General features: G+C 38.5%; 1 long non-coding RNA gene across 2 annotated transcripts in view; it reads left to right on the top strand.

Annotated features, from left to right (window-relative positions):
• LOC111930995 (uncharacterized) overlaps positions 1-24,610 on the top strand; it is a 110,186-nt gene that overhangs the window by 22,401 nt on the left and 63,175 nt on the right. Inside the window, exon 3 of one of the 2 annotated variants that reach the window (XR_015290235.1) lies at positions 14,433-16,812. The exons of the other annotated variant lie outside the window; for it this stretch is intronic. This is a non-coding gene — a long non-coding RNA (uncharacterized LOC111930995). Of the gene's footprint in view, positions 1-14,432; positions 16,813-24,610 lie in introns of those variants that run through there. 2 annotated transcript variants of the gene reach the window in all.

Here is a 24,610-nt window from a genome sequence, read left to right as displayed (position 1 = left end):
GGCAAGGACATCCTCAAAGGGAAGCTTTGCTGAGATCAGGAGCAGGAAAACTATTCCATGGATTAAATAAAGCAACAACAACTGCCACAAGACTTGCAGAAACTTCTGCTATGGATCATGCAGAAGTTTCTCAGCTGTTCCCAGTACCAGCTCCATGTGAATAATTTTCCACACAAGACCAGGCTGGAACAGCTCCTGGGAAGAAGCTTCCTCTGACTTCTTTTTGCACTTAATAAATGTGAAAATACAAGAAGAAGATGGTTGATGCAGGAAGAATAGAGTGTGCCACAATATTATAAATGGTCATTTCTACAGAGTACTTCACTGTGACACGTTTATTAGTGCTGTTTTCCAGAGGCTGCCCATAGTTAAAATCGTATATCTTGGGCACAAAGCTTTGCACACTGCCAACAACATATGGCTCATTGTGGAAACAAACAGCAACTGAGTTCAAAAAGGCATTTTTTTTCCTGCAGCCACTGATTCCTCAAACCCTGGAAGTGTAATACATTTTCAGTAATTACTCTCTGCAGTTCGTAATTACCCAACATATGCAGAGTAGTGGGAGTTTCTTTGCAGAGTTCTGGAGAGTTTCCAGCAGGAGCAACTCAACTGTGAAGCACCAACAGGAGAGGTGAAAACCAGACCTGGCCCCTTCCTTGTGGTATTGGCCTGCTCTGTGCTGGAATCTCATCTGAACCCAACATTTTGGCACTCCAGGAGTTACATATCCACAAGGACTACATAACACATCTAAGGGAAAATGAGTTTTGAAATTATTATCACTCTGTGCCCCCCACTGGACCAGAGAATACAACTTTCAAGTTATTTTGTACAATAAAACATAATGGGTGTACCTGTTCAAGAGCCATTGATGATCTCAACTGCTCATCTCCTTGGGCTTAAAAGAGACAGGTTTTTATTTTCCCCCCTGGTTTATGACCCACAGATTTTTACCAAATCTCTTGTGCCTAATGCTCAAATCCAAAGAAAACCCAATATTTGAGTAGTGGAAGGAAGAGGGATGACACTGCTTAAAACTTACTTAACAATACATTTCCCACTCCTGTGCTCCTCAGCCACCTTGAGATATTTGCATTTGCTTCTTCACTGGTGTCTTACTTTGGTACCTAAATATTTAATATAAAAAAATTGAGGTGAAGTATTGTTGTATTAAATGGAAGGAAGATTATTCTCAGCACATGTTCAGTGCTGGGGACCACCAGTAAATCCTCTTACTCTGCCTGAGGGCATTTCCCCCTTTTCTGCTCCCCCTCCACCACGTGCAGAAATGGTTCCTATTTTCACCTCCTGGCAAGGACAGCACCCTTGGCTTGGCTCTTCCAGCAAGTCCTGGAATCAGGGGCTCATTTGGTTTGGAAAAGACCTGCAGGATGTCTCCTCCTCTTGCTAGCATTGTTTTTCCATGGTGACAATGCTGGTGTGAGAAGGGCCCCCATCTCTGAGCAGCTCAAAAAACAGAAGGTGAGGTTTTGTACCATGATAATCAGCTGTGTTTTGTGTCACTGCATAAAATCCAGGTAATCCCTAAAGAGATAGGTGATGAGACAACAAAATAAGTTTTCATGCACACCCAGGGTAGTACTAAACAGGCTGAATTTCCCTCTGGAAAGAAGAGCAGGAAACATAAAAAAAAACATTTTAACCAGTTAAAGTGGCTAAAGACAGCCACTGGCTTGTACCATGCATGTCTGGGTAAAACCTTTTTAAACTGTTTTTCCTTCAGTATCACATTGTGTTCTCTGTCTAGGCTGTAGTTTTAGCCTCAATCATCTATATTTTACAGGCTCAGACAAATATCTTTATGTATTTTTCCTAAGGTTTCATAATTTTTCAGTGCCCTTGTAAATGTCATCAGTTACTTTATTGTGCTTTTTAAAACCTCTCTCTAAATATCCTCTTTGTTGTATTGTCTCATATTTTTTAATAAACTCATAGAATTTAGCTTAGAGGCTGATAGGCAGTGAAATAGAAATGGGACCAAATTGCACAGCTGTTGACTGCTTTCCTAGGACTTGCCCTACTTTTGCTTTTAAAAATTCTAAAGTTTCTCTCCCAATGACAACTTTTATTAGAGAAGTGACTAGATTCAGAAAGTATCTGTTAAAAATATAACACAATTGACTTGGTTTTTATTTTCACATCTCTTTTGATTTTTTTTTAATTTTTTTTTCTTCTCAAATTGATCTTCAGCTTAGCTATTTTATTTTAATCTAAGTAATCTGAAATTTGATGGTTCTTAGTGGAGCTGCTTTTTTTGTGAGGCAGGTCCTCAAATGCTGTAAACCAGGGTAGGTGTGATAGTGAGGAGCTTAAGTGTGAGGTGTCATTCACTTTCCCTCTAAAGGTAGAAGTTCAGCCACAAATATTACCCAGAATTATTCCTGTTGTAGTTTACAATTATCTTTCTGTTTACATAAAGATTTTTTTCAATGCAGTCATTAATTCTGTCATTGTGGAACAAGGGGTACAGCACGTACAATAAATCCCATGCAGCAGGAGGGGAGATCAATGAATAAACAAAAGAACAAAATCACCTTCTAGAAAGATGGAAAATCTCCAAAATATTATTTTTTTACCCCCTATTCTTTCTTTATTTTTTGTCTAATATTTTGTTAGCTGAAAAAGAAGTTTAGGCTTGACCATACCAAACTGGCTTTGTAGTCAATCCTTTAAACATTCTGTAATATCATAATATAGATATTAGTATCAAATATTTTAAGCTCAATGTAGTTACTTAGCACAAAGAATTTTCAGGGATGTCTAGGAGAAGAATTCCTTTCTGCCCAAATTGGGGAAAGAGTTCTGAGTTCAGAGGTTCTGTGCCCCTGCAGCAGGGAGGGTGCTGACAGTGTAGGTGGTTGTATATTATTTTGTTTCTTTAAATTTGATTTTTTAAAATTTATTTTTTAATTGGAGCTGTGGCTCTTTGTCTTTCTTTCCATGGCTGTGCAGATCTAGTCTGCCTTAGGACAGCAATTTTCTGGGCTTGAGAGGACTCCTGTGTAAGTGGGTAGACAGAATAAATAAACACATTGGTTTGCCAGCCAAGATAAAGTGTAGATCTTCTCTTGCATAACGTTTAGCTCTCTGTATTTATAAAAATAAAAAAAACACATTTCAGGTTGCTTTAGGTCCCCCAGAGGAGGAAGAGGAATTTGTCTGGGGAGAGATAAATGCTTCAAGAGCAAAATATCCTTTTCTTACCATTATCTAGATCATAGTTACCAGTGGGAACTCAAAGCAAAATATTGCAGGTATTTACTCTAAAAAGTTCCCTACATCAAATACTTTGATAAAGACATGGCATCAGTCATTAGGATTGTTGTTCTTGTCAGAATTTGGGATGAAGTTCTCAAAAGCACTCAGCCTCTTTGTTCTGCTCTATTTCAGTGCAAATTAAGATAAAATCTGAATATCCAGATATATCTGGATGTTTATAAACTGCCCAAGAGCAGGGAAATAGGCTGGACATGCAGGGATCATCAGCTCCCAGGTGTCCAGGACAGAGACAGGCTGAATCCCAGCACTCCAAATGTCTCCAGGCTCCGAGGCAGCCCCCAGAGCCCCCCAGCAGATATTTGTGTGTGTTTAGCAATCCTCAGCCAGTTCTGTCTGTTCCCTCATGTGCAATTTTTGATACAACCAATGGTTTTAATGGCAAACTCCCTCTCTTTACTTGTGAACCTTAATTTGATGTCCCCAGTTCTTATACTGAATAGGCTGTGCACAACCAGCCCCGTTCTCTTTGGAATTCTGGATTTTTCCTCCTTTTTTTGCATCCTTTTGCTGTATCTCCCCTGAGCCTCGCTACCCCAGGGTGAAAGTTCCAAGCCTGCTTAGCTTGGCTGCATCCAAGCCATTCCAGATCTCAGCTGATTTATTTTTTTTCCTCTCCTTTTTGACCTTTTACATTTCTGCTATTAATAGGGAAGTGTAGAAAGATGCAAATATTACTCTTGAGATTAAAAAAAAGGCCATTTTATTTTTTCTGGAGGATCTTCCTCCTTTTGCTCCTTCTTAGAGGCTCCTGCTACTTTTTATGTTGTCTGATACTTGTCAGGTTTATGTTTGCACCTCCCTGCTTATTACTGAAGATAAATTATCTACACATTAACTACTACAGTCTTCCTGTCTGATTTTAATGGCTTTATAGCCACTTCTCAGTAATCTGTTTTATGGATGACTCTTCATTAGGATCTGGATAGAGATATCACTGTAGGGTGCTTTGTAGTGCTGTATTTCCAAAAATAAAACAGAACCATTTCAAACGGTGTTGGGACTGGGGGGGGGAGTGTGTGAAAATCTTTGGAAAAGCAGGAAGTCATTTTAAAAAAATGCAAAGTATTTTTAGTACTTTAGCAAAGCATTTATCACATTTTGGGTGTGGGTAGGAAGTATGTGTATAGGGTGTAGTCTTAGCTCCTAAAAACTGCTGGTTACAGCAAACCTTTAAATTGTATTTTCATTAACAAAAGAGGAAAAAATTGAAGGCATTATTCATGGAATTTGTGAAAGAGCTATTTACTTGTGAATGTTTTGGATCAGGTATGTCAATTTTGTTTTTAGTCTGTATTTTTTTTATCGCATTCTTCCCTTTCCAGTTTTTCAGAAAAAAAATGAGAAGGGAGCAGGGAAAGCGTGGCATCATATAATTTTTTATCTTTTTTTGGATGAAGAAAGTGTGATTTTTTAAAAAAAAACCAGACTGCTTTTTAGTGAGATATCCTTTTGTGTATCTTTAATAAAGAGCTTGAAATTATGGCAATCAGCCTTTGAATGTCCAGGCTGACCAGGCACCGTGATTTTGGGAAGCTCAGAGGGGCTGAAGGACGTGCCTGAGAGGGAACAACTGAGCTGTATCTAATCCCAGCCTTTCTGGAGGGCTCTTCAAGGAGCTGCAGTGTATTTTCTGGCACTCTTTTCATGTGGCTCTCAGCAATTGTTCCTGCTATTCTTCCTGATCATGCTCACAGGGAGCTAAGAAAGGATTGAGCAGTGGTGTCCTGGGGCCCTGCTGTGGGGCAGATGCTGGATTTCAGCCACTGCCTCTGCCAATCAGTCCCTTTCACTGCCCCTCACTCCAGGCAGGGCACTGGAGGTTGAATTGTACAATTTGTACTTCAAAAATGCATAAGTGTTCTTCTTTTCCTCCTTTCCATCTTTATGTCCTTTAGGACTTGCTTTTAAAAGAGTGGTCGGGTTAAGGCAAGATTCTGGCACTGAAAACCACTCCTTTTGGGGTGTTCAGTTCAAAATTAACTGTTAGGAACACTGATTCTCCACAGTGAAAGGTTTTTACAGAAATGTGTTACTTTTGGCTCAATTTTGGATAAATGGTCTAGAATGAACAGATTTTGGGCGTGTCCACAGCAATAAATGTAATTTCATTTACCTGGAAAGCAAGGGGAGGATCTCCTTAGTTTCTTGTACCTTCTGCTGAACTTGAATAGGTTTATTGTGAAGGGAACTGGAGCTGTGAGAAGCAGAAATTTGATAATATCATAGGACCATGGAATGGTTTGGTTTGGGAGGAACCTTAAAGATCCTCTCCTTCCAACCCCCTGCCACAGGCAGGGACACTTTCCACCATCCCACATTCCTCAAAGGCCCATCCAACCTGGCCTTGGACACTTCCAGGGATGGCACAGAACATCTTTAAACGTATTTCCACTTATTTAAAATGCATTTCCATTAAATATTTCATCAGAAATTAGAGGGAGAAACAGAATTTCATGGAACAGGCTTGCTGACAGGTGGTTTGTAGCTCAGGATACATTTAACACTTTTTTTTGCTGAATTTAGTGGACTGTGCAGTGAGTAGGCAGGTGCTGGGCTTTTGGAGCACTTCTTTTACAGAAAACTCTTCTTTTTCTGGTGTGATCTGGGAAAGAGCCCAGTTCCCACATTTAATAAACGAGTGATCAGGCACAAGACAAGGACTGATCCCCTTTTCTGCAGACACATTACCTGATGTTATGTGGGTTGACTGCTGCTCACACTCCCTGTCCTGGAAGATTAAAACCCTGTTTGAGAGAGTGTAAACCCCAGAGGTGAGCAAACATGAGGGATGAAGTGAGAGAGCAAAAATCACCTTGAGTAATGGTGCTCCATTGCAATCACAGCTGGCTTTGCTCTTATGGTAATAGAGCTGCTTGCAGGGGTTGAGCTGTAATGAAGTTTTGTGCTGTAGACCAGGGAATCTGATGTAATCAGACTGATGGAACAAAATCAGATATTCAAGGGAGAGGCAATTAATCCTTCATTTAAAGACACTCAGATCAGCAAGACTTCTCCTGTTAAGGACATAAATAAGTCTTTAATGTGGACTTCATGATAGGTGACTCCTGCAGAGGTATCTATCAACTGTGTATAATGGTAGTTTGCAACTCCTTGAGGAGCTTGAGACAACAGCTGACAATTTCTCAAGTTTTTTTTTTGCTGCTGGCATTCACAGCAGGGTTTGCCTCTTGCTCAAGATGTGGGCCTGGCCCTTTAGAAGATTGGTATCACTCTAATTTTCTACTGTTCTGAAGAAGATAAAAAGTTGGATTGAAGAAAGTAAAAGGTTGGCTCTGAGAAATGATACATCAGAAAACTCCAAGCTTATGAAAAATTCTACATCAAGCTCTGGTTCAACTCTGCAAATAAAGAAAGGGCTTTAGAGATAATAATATAAAATATAGAATAATAAAGAAAGGTCATTAGAGTTGCTTAACCAGAATCAGAGCACTGCTCATTAGGACTCATTCAGAGTGCTCATGCTTTGAGACAGGTCTTAAAAAATAATTGTGTGACAAACATGGTTACTTGAAATGTTTCCCTGTTGAAAGCTGTGTGAGTAGTTTTCTTCTTTTGTGAAAGTTCTCTACTATTTTTTTTGTAGTTTTCCTGAGGTTGGAATCTGTCATGTCCTTACTAAAAAAACCAGTAATTCTAAAGCTTATTTAGCTAAAGAAATAAAAATCAGTATTCTGAAGACCAAACTGCCAGCAGATGGCTCAGTCTGGTCCATGTTGATGCCTCCAAGGCTCTCTGTGCTCAGGGAAAAGTGAGTTTGGCACAGTCCACCCAATCATACAGTTCTCATTGTCTCTTAGGCAGCCTGTGTGAATTAAAGATTTCTTAATTTACATTTTATGAAGATTCCTTCATTTTCTTCCTTGCCCTTTCTGTGCCAGCACAGTGGATTGGTTAGTTATTAGTCAAGAAGTTGTAGACTCCCTTATAAGCAATCTCACTAGTAAAACATGAAAAAGGCAAAGGGGAGATTTATTTGTCTTGTTGTGTGTAGGATCAGGCATCCTGAAGAATTTGTGCCAGGAATTTCCAAGGAGCTCTGGAGGTGCTGGGGCACAATATTCCCCTCAGAGGTGAGAAAGTGAGCTGGAGCAGCTCCCCAGAGCACCCACACCCCAGAGCAGCCTCATCCATGGTTTTAAACAGTCCCTGGAGCAGCTCCATCACCGAGTGCAGAGGATTGATCCACTGTCCTAGAGGTGCAGGAATAAAGCCAGCAAATAGAAATGCTCACCCCAACTCTTTCTTCATATAAATTAAAAATAGAAGGGGGAGCTTGGCCTGCAGTGTGTTACTAAATCAAGCCTTTGTGAGAAGTTAAATTAAACATTTAATATAACTGTTTTATTTATCATTACATTGACCATCATAGCTACTGATGCTGGTTAGTTTTTATACCTGTGCAATCTCTCACTGACTTTATTATCCAATCAGACCAAAGTCATGCATTTAACTTCCTTACAAAAATCAGTTAATGTATTCTACAGAAAAATGAAACTTCTGAGTGGGAGTGAAAGTGATACCTCATGCAAAAGGGAAAAAAAGGAAAAAATCAAAGTGAAGAACAATGTTTTTCTCTCATTCCAGTTTCCCTATACAGTGAGACCTCCTGCTTCTGTTGGTAGCTCTCCATATTCATGAAAGATAAAGACAATAAGTGTTTTGGAGAAAAGTATTTACCTTTTGGATAGACTAGACATGTCCTATGCTAATGTTAATATTTTTTTAAAAAAACAAACAATTTTCCTGTGCTTTTAACAGAAATGCTTGTTCATTATAAATACAGGAAGAATATTGCCCTGGTTTTCTTTACAGCATGATTTAACACACTCAAGAACTTTGTGATGTCTCTTTTAGCCTTTTCATCTCTAGATTAAACAGCCATAGATCCTGAATTATTTGTTTTCACTGCAAAAAGATGTGTAATAATTGTATCATGATAGTCACAGAATGGTATCCCAAAAATATCTCCTTATACGTGTTTGAGACACTGTCAGATGTGACAGAGCATATGAATAATAAAATAAGCATTAAATGGAACAGGAGAAGTACTAAGAATTATAGAGTAGGGTATGAAATAATGTATTTACCAATGCTTATTAGAAAAAACAGTAAAAAACAAACACACAAAAAAGAGGGAGCTGGTCACAGCTGTGTCCCAACCAGCTCTAAAGGAATGGGCTTGTGATGTTCAGGAAAGTGGAGATAATTCCATCCACATCACAGTTACCAAAGGATGATCCATTGATTTATAGGATGTCTATCAGAGAGACACTGCCTAGAAGAGAAAGACAACTCAGTGTTGAAGAAACAGAGCAAATAAACATTCAATTAATGGAATTAGGGAAAATCCTGGCTATTTGGAGAGCTGAGGTTGGTTAACAGCAACTCTGCCAAAAAAAAATAAAAAATAAAAAAATCAGAAAGTAGCAGTGATCTAATGACAAGAACTGGAATAAATAAAAATATGGAATTTGGAAATAAATCCAGACTCTAGGAGGAAAAATCCTGGAGGAGGAAAGATGGATCAGAATTCCTCCCTGGAAGGGCTTCTGTGGTTTTTCCTAAAGGAACATTTTCAGTTTAGGAGCCATGGAGTGCTTTGCTCTGATTTGCCTCCCGTGGCTGTTTTTGGACACCTGCAGATGCATAGACAGGAAAGTGTTCATTCCATATGGGTGAAAAGGTGTGAGACTGCTCTGGTAGCTAATTAAGAACAGGATATAATGATGATTCTGTAGTTTTGTCTTAACCCAATGAAAAAAGAAAATGGGCTGAGTGAATGTGGGGCTAAAAGGAACCCAGAAATTCAAGTGATAATGAAAGTGAAATCCAGTGTAGTCCCTTAAAAAAAAATTAAAAATGTTTTCCACTAATGTTGATCATTTTCCTATAAACCCCATCTCTTTTTCAACAAATTAAAAGCTGATTGTAAGAAAACAAGAAACTACAATTGCTTCTGCTTGCTATTAAGAAAAGATTTCAATTTCCTAGGGAATAGATGAACCAAGTATCAAAGTATAACAGCATGACATTTCTGTTTATTTTTAATTTTTCACATGCCATTTTCATTGGATGCATCAGAGAAAGCAGCAGGCAGGCTCTTCTGGCTTTAAAATTTGAGAAATAAGAATAGAAGAAATAGATAATTCATATTCAAACAGATGTAAGATCAGCATAAAAGATGCTGTTTTGGGGAAGCCAGTGAGATTTGCTAATCAAGAAACCCCACATTTCTGTCTAACTGCTTTTCTTGGCTGGATCTCTTGAGGCTGCCAGCAGCAATCATTTTGTTAACCAGAAAACAAAATGGTAATTGAAAATTCACTTAAAAATGCAACCTTCTGAATAAATCCAGGTCTGGAACAAGAAATTATGCAAACCTAATGGATTATGTTAAAAAGAAAGAGCTAGCAGGTGAGATTAATCACAGTGAAAAGTGCCAAAGGAGTTTCATTGAATGTTTGAGGAATGAAGAATGTGAATTATTAGCAAAAAAACTCACAAACCAAAACAAACCTAAATCTGGAGCAGAAACCTAAAAGCTTTAAAATTAAAAGAAATGGAGCAAAGTCCTGTCCTGGGGCTGATGCTAAAACCCATAAATCTGGAATTGTATGATGCTGATCACAGGGAGAAGAGGCAAAGGAGGAAACCTAAACCCACAACAGCTCCCCACACCTGTCTCTACTGTATTTCTGCCCCCCAGAAATCAGTGTAAATTATTTTTAACAGATATTTAACCCTGACCAAAACCAAAGCATGAACTTCCAGCAGCACCACTGAAACTGAAACGTTTCCTTTGCTTGGAGTTGTCTTTGAAGCCAAATCTTTTCATGTGAAGTCTCTTAAAGCCTTGTTTTTCCTCACGTTTAGCCTTTGGAAAAGAGAATTCACATCTGATCTGGGGGGAAACCAGACTTTCCAGCCTTTCCCCAGCAGCTGGGTGAGTGCTGTGCTGACACTGCTCTGGTCTGAGCACATGACAGCCAGGCTCAGCTTTTGAAAGAAAAAATATCCACTTTTCTAACAAGGAAAGAGAAGCTCACAATTATAATCAAGTGTAGAGACAGGTATGGTGACTTTGTGCTGTCCTAAAACAGGCTGGTGCTTCAAATTTCTCCCAATATTTACATAATCAATTTTTTTTGTTTATTTTTAAGAGTTAATTCTAAATTTAGGTCCCTAGTTTAGTTTTCCAGGGCTTACACAAGACTTCCTATATCTGTGGTGTTAAAGAAGATGAATTGCACACAGTTTTAGGGCAGGATTGTGTGGATGTGGTCGATCTCCCCAAGATTTAGTCCTAAGGTGGCATTTAGCTCCATTTCCCACCTGAAATTTTAATGTGATATTCTAGATTGATCCCCCTTATCCTTTGGGCTCATCTGTGTGTTGGCTTGAGGAGCCAAGGGCTGAAGGGTCAATACTGCAGGGTGGATCAGCTGATTCCACACTCACACACCAAGATCATTTTGCTCTTGCTCCAGACATATTCTGCCACAGGGACCCCCTGGTTCCTGACTGCATTCCAAAATATGAAAGGATAACCCATCCATTTAGCTGTGATGTTGGCAGTGTCCCCAAGAAGTAAATTCCCCTGACACACTCTCAAAGTCTGAATGCTGAGTAACTCATCCAATGTTCAGAGTAGATTTTAATTCTGTTCACTAATTTGTAAAGCAATTACTTACCCATGTAAAGTCAGCATGCTTCAAAGAAACAACTGAAAAACCAAAAGGATTGAAAAATAGCTACAAGGCACAAGTATGTTAAATTTCCAGTTTTTAGACCTAACCTTACAAATGCATAAACATTCTGTTAAATCATACAAATCATAAAATGCATATGTTAAACTGATCATCCTTGTTCCTTTGCAGTTTACATAAAGTGAATTAAATCACTATTTCTACAAAATAAAAGTGGCTTTTTTATATAGATCAGTGGACTCAATTCTTTGCTCATGCTTCATTTACTGTTATAAATCTGTCAATGGCTGCCTTATTACACCTGGTTCATCCGTGACATCGTGCTCTGCTGCGTAGGGGCTGAGCTGTGTTTTGGATGGGTCAATAGTGAATCAATCCTGATTAACTCTGAACATTTCTCTCATGGATCTGCTGCTACTCAATCTGTCCTCACTGTGCAGCAGGACAGGGTGGTGTCACCACAGATAATCAGCCTCTTCACTCTCCTCTCTGACTCCTGTATGGGATCAGAATAAATGGGAACATTTGCAGCACAAGGCTGAGGCATTTTAGCTCCTTTAAGTATTAATTGCATTTGCTACTTGTAAATCAGGATATGGCTTCCATTTAACTGTAGCATATGTATCTTTATATGTTATTAATGAGTGAAAATTACAAAATCACAAAATCATTTAGGTTGGAAAGGACCTCTAAGAAAACTGAGTCCAGCCTTTAACTGGTCACCACCTTGTCAGCTCAAGTTAAGATCTGATCTGTGGTGTGTTCCTGGGATCAGTTTCATGGCTTTGATAGAATTATCTATATGAATAAAGAAACAGAATATAATGTGTGTGGAATTGAGGTCTGCTCTGTGCATTCTCAAAGGAATGCTTATTTGTTTAAATTCTGGCTTCACTGCAATTGAAAATGGAGAAAATAAGTTCCACAAACATTATGAAGCCATTTCTTTGGCCTTACCAGGAAAAAAAAAGCTTATTTCTGAAATTGTATCATCTACTTTAGGCATAATTAGAACAAAGCACTGCTGTTTTCTAGATGTGGCAGGCTCGGCCTTTGCAAGCTGGTGTGCAGAAGTCATTCTGTGCTTCAGTAATTTAAATTCATTTTTTCATTTAGGAAAATTACCAGATAATTATGTTTAGTGCACTGCAGATGTATAAAATCAACTTGTTGCAGGGGCAACCAGGCTGCAGCTCTGGCTGTCTGAGCTGTGCAATTTGCAGTTATTGTTGTGCTGGGGCGTGAGGGAGTAGCTCTGACGGGAGTCCTGAAATTCAGTGTATGTGTGGTGTATGGGTAGGATGTTAAGGGTTAATTCAACCCAGGTAATGGTTGAAGCAGATTTTCCTGCACTGGTTTTGCCCTTCCAGCTTGGGAAGAGTATCTGGCTCTGACCTGGAAGCCATAGGGCACCAAACTTGACTTGCTTATGTTTGTCCAGATAGATTTTACCTCAGTTTACCCCTGCCCCTCCTGCTGTCCTGCAGGGGAATTGTTGGTGTGCTCTGAATATTCATCTCCTTTGGGAATCTGCATGTTGGGGATGTGAAGGTCCCACTTTCAACCCAAATGTTGAGCACTGGAGACTTGGGAGGAGTCTTTGGCTCCTGAGCCAAGCTGCTCTCTCCTCTAGGGAAGGTCAAAATTTAATGCTTGAATGAGTGACATTTTCTGTCTCTTTCTACAAACCTTGTGGCAGATGTTAAAGGCACTTCTCTAGGAGGTGAATACCCTTTGGAATTCAAACTGAAGCTTTTCTCCTGACTCTACCTGAAGGCTCAGAGAAATTCCTGCCTCACTTCATTAATCCTGGTTTGTGCTCCAAAGGTGATGTAGAAAAACACAGCAGCTTTGTCTGTTAACTGAAGAGAAATAGAAATATGTCAAAAATGTATATATCTGTGCATGGAAATGAGTGATTTGTGACAATTTTTAGCTGATTCAGAGCCCTTTGCATATTTACTTTCTAATTAAGTAAGAGATGCAGGTGGAGCAAGCACAGTTCAGCTCAAGCTCCTCCAGTACACTCATCATGGACTTCCTCAGCTTCTCATCCCAGCTGACTCAATGGACAAAGCTATTTTGACCTAGAATAGCTATTTTTGGTGTATTTATCTTAGTCATTTCTATTACTGAATGATTTGAGGGAAATATGTAGTTTTAAACCCTACTAAAGAGTGGGGGATTAATTGTTTTTCCATTTCTCCCCTCTCTTTTTTCTCCATCATAAAAAAACCCCAAAAACCATGAAGTTAATAATTCAAAAGTTTGACACTGGGGATTGCTGTTGCTATTAAAGACTGTTTCAAAGTAGAAACTGAACCCTTGATCCTCACAGATGACAGGAAAATAAAACTCCTTGAAAAGCTGCACTCCTGATTTGTGGATATGAAGATTGATACAATACTTCCCTAATTCCAGTTAAGTGCAAGGATTTGAAAGGATTGAAATTTTAATTATTTATGCAAAATTATTTAATGTGCCATTGATTCAAATTCTTTTGTTGGTTATGGCACTGGCATGGTATTTAAAAGCTTTTAGCATTCAAAGCAATTATTTTTGTGTTGGATATTTCTTGAAAGGTAATTTTCACCCAATTTGCTTTTTATAGGAAAAGGTTATCTTAAAATACAACTGTTGACAAATGGGTCTGACAACACAACAAACTGCCCAATTTTTTTCTCCTGAAATTCCAGTTTCAATGGATTTAGGATTTATGTGTTCTCAAGGAACAACTTTGATTAAATAAAGCTAAATACTTGACTTCTTAAAGGTCAGCAGGTTATATACAGCTAAGATTTTAAAAATACTCAGAATGCTAAAAAGCTGGACTAAGAAACAGTTTCACCTTATTGATGTAAGAAATGTAGTCATGGGGACTGAATCTGTAAATGAGCAAAATACTCACATGAATCAAATTGAGAATGTGAGCTTAAACACAAATTAATTTATACCTGTTTCATGCAGCACCATCAGAATTCTTTCCACAAATAAAAGTGAATGGGGTTTGAATCCACTTTAAGTATAATGTTAGACATAAGTAAATGGTTTAAATTTGAGAAATCTTTCATATTTAAAAGTGTTACCTTTTAAAGGTAATGATATTTAAGTATAATGATAGACATAATTAAATAGTTTAAATTTGAGAAATCTTTCATATTTAAAAGTGTTACCTTTGTTGTATAAGGCTGTACATAGAAGGATGTGATTAGGTAATGATAACCTCTGTGAAAAAGTGTTTAATGAATTACAATTATATTTTCCAGGAGAAAATCAGTTGAAATGTGAGGTTCCATGCTTACAATTAACCTGTATTTCTTTGTTAGAAGAAGAGAAAGGAGGAGGAATGCCCTAGTTTCCCTCAATTTGTTCTCTAATTTGGGCTGCAACCTTTCTTTGCAGATATATCTGGAGCGTGATGAGGTGTTGTTCCAGCGTGTGGATGCACAGAAAAGTTGCATATGCAGGATATAGAATTAGATTATCACTTGTCAAGAGGAACATCAGGCACCTGTGCCATGCAGGTAGTCAGTGAAATCTTACATCCCATCTGTAAATGAATTGGGTACATACAGAGTAATTGAATCTGAAAATATAATTTATAGAAAATATAACTCTGGTGTCAGTGCAGGCAACACCAAATTAACCATTAATAATTAATTTCTTTATCAGTATCGGCATTTTTTGCACAGGAAGACTTGCATCCTTGTTTGGTGTCTGCTGATGTTATTCCCTGTTCTTCTGGAACTGGTTGGCATAATCTGAAATTTTGGCCAGCTTGTGCAGACTTTAGCCTTTGGTGTATGAATTTGCCCATCAGATTGTTTTCCTGAAGGACTTCCTCTGATAAAGTTTTGCAAAATTAGATTTTGAAAGAGCTAATAGATTCATTGATTCACTTGTTGCCATGATTTGAGCTGGGCTCTTTCTCCTGGTCCTGGGAAGATCCTGTCATGGGCAGTGCTACTCCTCCTTGGCTTTTGCCAAATGTTTGCTGATGTGAAGCTGTGGTGGCTTCTGACAAAAGTGCCCCCAGCCCTTGGAGGGATTTCTGTCACCTGAAACCTGCAGGATCCTCAAACCCTTGGCAAAAACCATCTCACTGGGCAGGGTGAGAAAGGTTGGTCTGTGTCCTTCACAACTGTGGGAGAACTCCAGAGCTTTCAATTTTCCTGTTTCCAAAAGAAAAGAGTTTAGACCCCAGTGCAATATTGCAAGTGAATGATTTTATGTTCAGCATTATGATGATGCAAGCCACAGCAACGTGGAATGCTGCAATAGACAGATGTAGATGATTATTTAAAATGGTTTTGTAATTAAGTTGCCCAATTCCATTAGCTTATAAGTGGTTACTACTCAGCATAACTAATAGGAATTTTATGGGGAATCAATTAGAGTGGAAAAGCAGATTGGCTCTCATGATCTGGAAAGATAAGAATTCAGGAACAGAAATAAAGTTCTCATTTCTCTCAGAATTCAAACAAATTATACATCTGGCTCAGGGAGCAGTTATGAATTGTGGCTTTTATAGAAAAGTTGTTTGGAAAAAAATCTCATGCTAAACCCAAAAACTTAAATCAATGAAAGTGCCTATTAAATAGCATTGGACAGCTTGGGTAGCACGACCAAAAGAAATGAAATTCATAATTAGAATATTGGTGGGCTTGCAGCAATGGCTGGGAACAAGCAAATTGTTCATGGAAAGCTTCTTAGAGCTGGGATTAGAGTAATGGATTCCTTGAATTAGACTGGTTTGGTACTTAGGGTAGAAATGCAAGCTCCTAAATACACTCAGAAGAACAGGGTGTAGTTATGTGGAATTACATAATTGCTCTTTCATTGCTAAGCTGGTTTTTTGAAGTGTTGGAGAGAAATGTAAGAGGATTTCTAACTGTGAATTAGGAACTGGGATCCTGTCACAGCCAAGGCTTTGGATGGGAATTGGTAGTGATGGCAGGGAAAAGCCATCCCAAGCCCACCTTCCTGCAGGAAAACCATTCTGTGTGATAAGGGTTTTGTCTGGTTTTTCAGTCCAAGTGAATTGTGTGGAAGGTTACCAAGGTGGAAAATTCAAGCACAGGCTGTCAGATGAATGATTTCTGAGGATCTGGGCAGCCTGTTTGAGCTCAGCCTCTAGACCAAAGAGGTTAATTTTAAATTCATTAATTTTACTTCCACTGGGACTGTTTTTTCTCAGCATCAGGGAATATTTTACAGACTGGATCTCCATATCAGAATTTTTCTTTGATTTGTTGTAGTGGTTATTTTCTTTCATCTAAGATGTGCTTCTACAAGAGGTTTTCTTTCTTTCTTTGGTTTTGCACTATAAGTACCCATAACGTTGATTTGCCAAGTTCTGACTTGCTGCTGTGATGCAGAATGAACAAGAAATAGAAGATATTTCATTGAAATAATTAATCTACTGGTGTCACAAGTTAAACTTTAAATGATCTGACATTGAATATGGCTGGTGGCATTACCTGATGGGTTAGCATTACTAAATGTTACTTCTACTACAAAAAAAAACTGTGAAAAAATTGCATTTTGTTGTAACTATATTAGAATTTTGTAATGGTAGCAATAATAACAAGAACACTAATAATAGTAATAAAAATGTCCCAATATTTCTTGATGAATATCTTATTTTCTGCAGTAGCTTTAATTTCCTCCAGAAAGTCCAGAAACTTTTGCCTGCTTCCTTCTTGCTTCCTTATATACATTATTATCTGAAAAATGCTGAAAATAAGTAACAATAAAGTAAAAATGACCTTTTAATACCTTATAATTGAGTAACTGGAAATAAATTAATATCTCTCTTACCTGTTCTTCATACACAACATACATGCAGTTCTGGAGGGAAAAAAAAACCCGTTACTGTTGCTGATAAAGCCAGCAAGAAATATAATAAAGAGTTTGGAATTTTTCTAAAGATTCTACAGAATGCCAGTAGCAGCAAGGGAAGAGGATGTATAGCTGCAGTTTTGTGTTTGCTTTTTAATTCCTGGAGGACCTTAAGAGGAAGGATCACCATTCCCTCCACTGAAAAAAATAAAATTAAATGAGTGAGTGAAGAAGTTTAGATACAAAAATGTGCTCTCTGAAGTTTGTCACGGATAGAAATAAAATCCCTTTCATTTATTTCAGTATAAACCCCTTGCTACTACTCATTTGATACAGCAGTGGATCAGTTTCACATGGCTGTTCCTTTTTCACACCTCCACAGATGCTGTGAGCTGGCAAGCAGCCACAGCAGTCCCAAGATATCTCTGATTCCACCTGATCCTGGTGTGCCTCTGAGTCCTGTCAGACCCCAAACTCTGCCCAGGAGCTGTGTCAGTGCTTCCCACTCTGAGCTCACAGGGAGAGTGATGGCCTGGAGACCTTCTGCAATCCAGAGAACACCTTTAATTCTCACAGACTGTGTAACAAACCCACCAGGAGAGACTTTTAGCTCTGCCCTTCATTTTAGCACTCCAGCCCCACAAAGAGGTTTAGATCCCATAGCCACTGAGGTTCCTATATAAATATGTACTGCAAATTGTATTATTTATGTCCTTCTGCCCTAAGGAGTACTTTGTCCCCTGAAGGGGTCATGTTAAAGTGCTGGAGCAGAATTAAATCTCTGAATCTCCTCTGTTACCACCAGTTTTAGTATTTCTAATTTGTTCTCTTTAATGAGAATTTTAAATGGGGACCAGATCCTCCAAACTAATTCCCTGTGAAGCATTCTTTAAGTTTTGGGAGTTGAATTAAAGTTTCTGGTCATTTAATATCAATGTTTATCTCTCAATCTAGATATGCAGGCCATTAAACTAAAAATCCTGGAAGACATGAATATATCTGTAAGCTGCTATGTACATTTTGTGATGTTCACTATCATTTTGTTATTTAAATCCCTTGAGACCTTCTTCTAGGGATTTTAAGGCTTTCTTAATTATGATTAAGGACTTATTAAGCCGTTTATCTACAGGGCTTTGTTTGATCAGCTGTAATTTGATGCACAGGTTGATAAAAAATGAGGGTAAGAAACCTCATTGATAGGGTTTTATCCTAAGTTTAATGTGCAAGGTGTGCACAAGGGTTTTATCCTAAGTTTAATGTGCAAGGTGTGCACAAACTCTTTGCTCTGGCAGAGTTGCTCACTTTTTATTCCTTACAGAGCCAAAAAGAAAGAATTCCATTTTCTAGACCTTGTTTTAGGCTCCTGGAGCATCAGATGTCAAATGAACTACTTTTTATTATTATTGCATGTTTGCTCAACAGCTTTTCTAGCTGGTGGCTCCATCAGGGATGCAGAGCTCCTTTCCAGCCAGTGGTTCCAGTCTGGGCCGTGATTCCTCCCCAGCTGCAGGGGCACAATGTGCACAGCAGCACACCCCAGTGCAGACCCCAGTGTGAAACACATTTTATCCATGAAAAGCTCTGTTTCAGTTCAATTCCATGGCAATGCTTAGCCCAGACATGTCTGAGTTTTCACATTTGCCCCAGCAAAGGTAATTTTTTGTGTGCATTTCTTCATCCTCCGTTTTCCATTTCACACAGGAGCACCTGGCACTGTCTGCTCATGAAATGTGATTTCTTGTTGATTTCCACCACACAAAAATATCAAAAATATTATTGCTTTTTTCCCCTTTACTCCTCTGCCTTTTAAAATTTCCTAGTTGCTATCAATTTCTGTATCCCCTGTTCCACGTTTTCTGGCAATTCCTACAATTAAATTTAGTGTTTGTGCTAAGGAGAAACCCCATATTCTTTTGTACCAAACAGCTCTTTTCCCAAAATATTTAGTTCTCTACTTTGCCTGAATTGTTTTATGATGTTGCACATAAGAATGGGAGGAAAGCTGAGCTGGTTTCAATGCAGCATGGAGGAGCCAAACTTTGGATGGGATTTTATTTGAGAAAGCAGAGAGAGTTCTGACAAGGAGGTTGATAGAATTTTTATTCCATTAAATTCACATTGAATTTCTGCACTTAGAATTGAACATAAAAAACATTGAGCTGTCCAGTAGCAGATCTTGAGAGCTTTCTCTTTGCAAGCCTTGGAGGTGAGCAATTGCTGCCTAAAGGCTGTAGGGCTGTGAATGTCCAGCAAGGCAGCTGGTCTGGGACAGAATCACTTCCCCAATCTCTGAATCTTTTGACCTCTCTTAAGCAGAGAAATGCAAGTCAGCAGCTTGAGATGAAAATATTAATTAATTACTGCAAGGTAATTAATAAGCCAAAAGTTTCTACCTGTGCCATATGTCTGGTTTGCAAGTGTGTGCACCTGCAGAGCATGGGCAGGTCACAGGAACAAGCTGAAGTCAGCAGGACATTTCCAGTGCAGCTCTTTCATTTTGTTTAAGGATTAATGCTTTTGCTTTTATGCATTTTTTTGTTTTTAATTGATTTTCTTTGGTTCTTTGTTTGGTTGGTTGCTTGTAGCTTTGTTTTGTTTGATTGATTTTTGGTATTTTCTATTTTGGAATCAAGGGATAAAAGGGAAACATTTAGTGGGAACTCAAAAGCTGATTCTTTTCTATTTCCATTTTCTGGGGAGTGGTAGAAGGACAGCCCAGCAGACCTGTCTGTGTAGGGAAAACCCTAAAAATGCAGGAAATAACCTGCCTGTTGAGATTCCTGGAAATGTCAAGGTTGGATGGGGCTTGGAGCAACCTGCTCTGGTTGAAGATGTCCCTGCCCACGTTGGGGGTTGGACAAGCAGACCTTGCAGGTCCCTTCAAACCCAAACTATTCCCTGATTCTACAGACAGCTACTCACTCATTTCCTTAAGTGTTAAAACTGGGGGGAAAACATCCAAATTTTGAAAAATTACAGCAGATTTGCCATGAATGTTTAATGTAGGAGTGAAGAGACCCCAGCAAGAGGAGGGCTGAAGGAGGAGAGGTGCAGGATGTGCTGAGGATGGAGAGGAGGAATTGTCCTGTGCAGGCTCTGCCTGGCAGAGCTCCCTGAGCTGTAAACACAGGATAATCATCATTGCTCCTTCACCCTGGACTTGTGTTTGGTGCATGTTTACAAGGCACTGTGGAGGTGAAAGCTCTTATGGAGGTGATGAGTTTTGTGATTAATTGCCACAATTAATTGCAGAGCTCGGTGGTGCTCCTGGTTCCTTTTAGGAAGGCAGGGTGGCTGCTGCTGTAACAATGAGGGTGATGAACTGTGTCAGAGCCAATTACTGCCTGTGAAGTGCTGGGAAAAGGCGAGTGGGAATTGCTAATCCATCACAGGATTGCTATTGGTTTAGTTTATTTATCAAGCAGGAGGTCCTAGAATTTGTGTAGCAGATCATTTGGTTTTCCAACAGGTTTAATTGCCATGATTTGTGTTAGGCTGAGTTCAACAGAATTCAACAGAATGACTAGGATGGAAGAGACCTCCAAGATCATCGAGTCCAACCCGTGCCCTAACACCCCAACTAGTGACACAGTCAGTTACACCCACTGATCTCCATGTGTTGCTATTATTTGTAGATAATTGCTGCCAGTCCCTCTATTTGGTCTTTATCAGGAAAAAAAAAAGGAGAATAATTTAATTTTTTTTCCTCATCTCACTTATCTGTTTCATTGGAGGGAATATTCAGTATAGGATTGATTTGGCAAGAGCCTAAGGGCAGCTGCAGTAGTGAGGTTAATTCAGGTATTTGCTGATTTGTGTTTCCAAACACGTGCACAGCACCCACAGATGAATCAACTTCTTTTGCAAAGTGAAGCTCTATGAGAGCAGAAATGGAAACTGCTTCATGCAATTAATTGTGAGGTGAATTAATGAATGCCACGATTGAGTGATGTTTGACCTACAGGGCACTCATTAACATGAAGGCAGGCTGAGTTAATTAGAGCTCATTTTAAATGTTAAAACTGTGTTTTCCTTTATCTCTTGAACTACAAAAAGTGTCCCAGTTCAGTAGGTGAAGAAAGGTGATCCTCAGCTGGGCATGTAGAGAGGACAAGTCAGGCTACAGCATGAAAGACAATGTTTCTACCTTGTTTTGAATTAGGCTGGCACTGAACCAGCTTGTACTTACCTGAGAGAAGTGACATTTCTCTTTATTTTCCCTGAAAAATCAGCATTCACTTTATTACAGTCAGATAAAAAGTGAAAAGACCCCACTTTGCAAGTTAAGAATTTCTAAATCATTTAAGAGCTACCTTTTACTGTAAAGCATATTCCTTAAAAAATGTAATTAGATGGGGTGATAGTGCTCCATCTTGAATGTGGGAAAAATGAGGTGAAGAAGATCTGACTTTCTGATTATTTAATGTTTTACAAGCTGAGTATATCAAGAAGCAAAATAAAAAATACAAGAAGTATGGTAATGAAGTTCCTTGAGTGAATTTCACAGTGTAACTTCAAATAGAAAGTTACTGAAATTTTATTTAATAAAGCCTCCACTTAAGCGTGACAAAAAGTAATATTTAGAAGAGTTTTGCTGAAGCTGTGCCCATTCCTGAATTGAGTCCCTTGTCAGTGAAATATTGCTGAGAATATAAATATGTTACTGGCATATTTTAATAACTTCTTTCAAAATTAATGATTGCTGCTACCACAGATTTCATGGTTTGTTTGGGTTTTTGTAGTAATCATCTCCTTCTCCATTGGGCAGGAGCAATTTATTCAACTGAGCAACCCATGGGAGTGACACGAATAAATTGTCCTGTAGAAAAAAAAGTGAAAATATTTAATTTTCCAATTTTTACTCTCAGTGTTTCTTTTGGTTTTGACATTTATTTTGTTTGATTTATTTTATTTTATTTATATTGAGTGAGCTGAGTGCTAAACCAGAGCAGAGACTGAGGGAGGTGGGACCCAGATACAGAGAAAAAGGATGGATGGGACATGGCCACAGAGAATTGGGGTGGCTGGACCAAAACCTTCCAGGACAGCATGGAAAAAGGGCTGAAAGAGGTTTCATAACATTGTGCAATTACTTATATCTGGTAATTTTAAACAGAAGGGTTATTTTTTTTTTTAGCTTGAGGTTGACTGAACCTGGTTTTGGCACAGGAAAATTTGATTAAGATTTTTCAAAATCTGTTAATTGTAAAAAATATGAGTGCAATTTCCCTAATTTCTAAAAATTTCTAAAATTCATATTGTAGTTTTTTCTTCAGCTAACAGAGCCTTGAGCATGACTGAGTATTTTTTGCTTGTTTCCTAATTCCTCATACCACCTTCTAATTCTTGAATTTCCGACTACTTTGTTATATTTAATGTAAGTTATTTATTTTTGAAGTGGTTTAAAGCTGCTTGTAGGGTTGGTCATGATGTTATATATATATATATTTTCTAGGTTAGCTCATGATTTCTCCTGTGAGGAAAGCTACAGGTAGGCTTCTTTCAAGATTTGAAAGAAACCTTGTCAGCTGCTCCTTATCAGCAGCTTCTTGCTGTCCCTGCAGTGCTGCCCTTGGGATGCTGCTGGGAGACAGAAAAATCACTTTTTTTCACAATTATATTGTAATATAATTGTGTGTTTTGTAAAGGCACTTTGAAACCGGAAGATTCTGACATTCATTTAAGTCTTCCTGCTTTCACTTCAAATATGCACTCTTCAGAAGAAGTCAAAATGCCCCCAAAGATTAATAGTGCATTATTCAGTTGAAGGAATTTGATCAATAGGGATACAGGAAGCCACAGTGTGAATATCTGGGTGAAAAACCACTTCATTGATCTGACATAATGAGATTTTGGGACCTTTAGTGCTTATGTCGTGCCACTGGTTTTCAGCAGAGAATGCAGTCCTTGCTGAGACCAGTAAATTTAAACCTGCTTGAAAAGTGAGTGGGTTTTGTTACACTCTGGGCCTCGTGTGGAATGAGAGAATGGAGAAATGCAGAAATCTGCAGTCTAGAGGAGCAGAACTGCTATAATGAGATGAATTTCCTTGCTCTATTTTATGTTTCAGGGCATTATTTTCTGACTTGATGGCTCATATTCTATGTGTTAGTTACCTGCATGTGATAAATGTGCTTAATCTCTTTTGAATTCCTACATTAAACCTTACTGGCTTTATCACTTAAATTCGTGTTTGTTTGCTAGGGCAAGAGAACTGGTATTAGCTATATAAACTGCTTTCTAGATTAGAGTTTTTGTTCATTCCTAACAAAAAGCATGAAATGGTATTTTTAGAGATCATTTGGACTACAGGGTTTTCTCTTTCTTTTTAGTGATCCTTATTACTTCAGCAGAGCTGCAGCAGAGCCTCAATTTTGTTTTCAGTAGCACAGTCCTATTCACTGAACTCCTGTTTTGGATGAAATTGCATTAGCATTATTTCTCTGAGAGCTAGAAAAGCAATAATTGCCCTTTAAGTTTTAATCAGGCTTTTCAATATGGCACAAATTGCTAAATTAATTGACTTTTTTTTTAAAAGATGACGGACAAATCAATGAGGGTGATAATTGCTGAGTGAGTTTGTTTTACAAAGCCTTCCAACACACTTTCTATGATTGAAATTTTATTTTTTTTTATGCATGATCTTTTTGTTCTCTTGCAGTCCTCATGGAGAAGAGAGGCAGCTTTTAGTCAGGCAGTTGTGTGATGGAGATCCCTTCAGAGAGTGGGAGGGATGAAGATGTAGGAGCAGTTCATAGTCCTTTTACCCTGGCAGAGTATTTGGACAAGGAGTGAAGCCTCTCTGAATTCCTGCTGTTAAATCAGGGGTAAATAACTCAGCTTGAGAAGAATGAAACACAGCAGGGCTGGGGATGAGCTGGGTCCTCTTTTCCACTTCACCCTTTATTTCCAAGCTACCTCTTCTAAAATATTGCAGTGTTGCAGATGTTTTCTGCAAGTCTAGATCCTGACAGTAGAAAAGGCAGAGTGGGAATAGTGGGAAATTATATATATTTCACTGAAATGCTTCAAAATTAATTAATGTAAGCCTTCTTAAATCCACTTTCTGTGTATCTTCTATAGTCCCACCTGCAAGCCTAGTTGATTAAGAAAAATCAATGTTGTCTTATGCTGTGCCTTTTGAAGGAGGAAGTCATGCAGGAAGTTTTCCTTGTGTCTGTGAGTCAGGGAAATTTGGTCTTCAAGGATGATCAAGCAGAATACTATTGTAACACAGAACTGGGTTCTTTTCCTATGTAAAAATCACTGGCAAATAATTTTTTGTTAGGGAAGGAGGCAGTGATTTCACTTCACCCTCCCTAGCACTCCTTATTAATCAGCTGCATGTCAAAGGATAATAATTAAGAGAACATATAGAGAGTATTGATTTCTGTCAGGTTGTTGTAAGTTGTATAAAAATGGGAGATTTGGCAGATGTTAAATACTGCTTGATTTTATTTTTTTCCCTTGGAGAAATCACTCTGGGCACATTTGGAAATTCCACTGTTTCTCATTACTGCAGAAAGGCCAAGAGGTGATTATCCATTCCATTAGAAAATGCTACATTTCTTCCCTAACAGCACCACCAAAATGAATGAAAATGCACATAATAATTGTGTTTCAGTGAGTGGCCACCTGCACGTGTGACAAGAAAGTGTCACATTTGCAGAGAGCCATTGCAGACCCGTGAAAGCTCCCCTGACACCCATCAGGAAAGAAAGAGATGCTGAAAAACAGAG

The sequence above is a fragment of the Cyanistes caeruleus genome, chromosome 8 (assembly GCF_971803275.1).
Source record: "Cyanistes caeruleus chromosome 8, bCyaCae1.hap1.1, whole genome shotgun sequence".
Classification (NCBI taxonomy): Eukaryota; Metazoa; Chordata; class Aves; order Passeriformes; family Paridae; genus Cyanistes; species Cyanistes caeruleus.
Note: the sequence above shows the minus strand (reverse complement) of the source record. Positions and strands in the feature narration are given on the sequence as shown.